We start from the raw sequence: 2,073 nt of genomic DNA on the forward strand, positions 1-2,073 counted from the left end.
TATTATGGACCCCCTGAGTCCTACAAAGTAACATTGGCCTGACTGTACAGTGGCTTTGAAATCATCTGGCTACTGTAAAAAAATGTTGCTTTAAGATACTTTGATGTAACTGAATTCAAAGACAAACTTAGAAACTGTGGAATAACAACAAAAATCCCTAAATACAAAATTTAGTAATTGAGTAGATTAAATATGATTGACTTATTGAGTATTGATTATTAAAAATTTAGTAATTGAGAATTTGTGGATCAAGCATTAAACAGAGGATATCCCTGTGTTTTGTTTTTTGAGATGAAGTCTCGCTCTGTCGCCAGGCTGGAGTGCAGTGGCACGGTCTCAGCTCACTGCAACCTCTGCCTCTTGGGTTCAAGCAATTCTCTTGCCTCAGCCTCCTGAGTAGCTGGGACTACAGGTGCCTGCCACCATGCCCAGCTAATTTTTGTGTTTTTAGTAGAGACAAGGTTTTACCATGTTGGCCAGGATAGTCTCGATCTCTTGACCTTGTTATCTGCCCACCACGGCCTCCCAAAATAGCTGGGATTACAGGCATGAAGCACTGCACCCAGCCATCCCTGTTTTGTTTTTTCTCTGAGACAGTCTCGCTCTGTCACCAGGCTGGCGTGCAATGGCACGATATCTGCTTATTGCAACCTCCACCTCCCAGGTTCAAGCAATTCCCCTGCTTCAACCTCCTGAGTAAGTGGGACTACAGGCAGATACCACCACACCTGGCTAATTTTTTTTTGGTTTTTTGTATTTTAGTAGAAATAGGGTTTTACCATGTTGGCCAGGATGGTCTCAATCTCCTGACCTCGTGATCTGCCTGCCTTGGACTCAAAGTGCTGGGATTACAGGTGTGAGGCACTGCACCCAGCCCATCCCTGTTATTTTTAAAGAAACAATCGCGAAATCTTGGGATAGTCTTTATCTTGTCAGATTATCAGAAATAACATGGTTGGCCAGGTGGGGTAGCTCACGCCTGTAATCCTAGCACTTAGGGAGACCAAGGCTGGAGGATCGGTTGAACTCAGAAGTTTGAGAGCAGCCTGGGCAACATGGCAAAACCCCATCTCTACTAAAAAAAAAAAAAATTACATGGTGGCACACACTTGTAGTCCCAGCTACTCGGGAGGCTGAAGTGGCAGGATCCGTTGAGCCTGGGAGGCAGAGGTTGCAGTGAGCCAAGATGGTGCCACTGCACTCCAGCCTGGGTGACAGAGTGAGACCCTGTCTCAAAAAAGAAAAATCAATGCAGAGTCTAATACTTCTTGGGGGGATCAATATAAGTGAAAATAAAAGCATATTAGGAGTTCTGGATGTCTATGTGACTTAATCCCAGTATAATAATTATGGAATTATAAATATATCGATCCTACTTCTCAATCCATGAGAATTAAGGCTTTGGGTTTTCCGGAGGTATTTTTATATCCTTTGCTTTATTGAATTCTCTCAGTACCTCCAAGACTTAAAAACATGATACCAAGGAGGACATAGTCAAGACTGAAGGCACAGCCAACTTAGGACCAGACAATATTAGACTAGGATTCCAGACCTGGGTGTGTAATGAGCTGCCTCCCACAACCGTGACAAAGCCTCCTGCAGGGAACAGCTCAATTATCCCCACAAATGGTGACATCAGAGTGACACACAGGCCAGGATGTCCTGGTGGCGTTCCCCCAAGATCCATGGTCAAGCCACGTGACATCCGATCCGTGGAATCACCACCACCACTTGTCTTCAAGGTCATTAAAATCCCAAGCACACTTGAGTTTCAGACAGAGCTCCTCCTGGGAGGGCTGCATCTCCTCTCTCACTACGCTGTGCAAGTCTTTTTGAATCCTGCCAAAAAAAAAAAAAAAGAAGTAACTGAAGTTTAGAAGCAGTGAAGCACTTTAGAAGTAATGATTTTTTTTTAAAGGTTCAGGGGAAAATGTGCAGGTTTGTTACATGGGTCTATTGTTTGGTGTATGAACGATCCCATCACCCAAGTGAACATAGCACCTGACACGTAGTTTAACCCTTGCTTCCTTCCCACCCTCCTCCCTCTAGTGATCCCCAGTGTCTACTCTTAAC

The sequence above is a fragment of the Mandrillus leucophaeus genome, unplaced genomic scaffold (genome assembly GCF_000951045.1).
Source record: "Mandrillus leucophaeus isolate KB7577 unplaced genomic scaffold, Mleu.le_1.0 Scaffold53, whole genome shotgun sequence".
Taxonomy (NCBI): Eukaryota; Metazoa; Chordata; class Mammalia; order Primates; family Cercopithecidae; genus Mandrillus; species Mandrillus leucophaeus.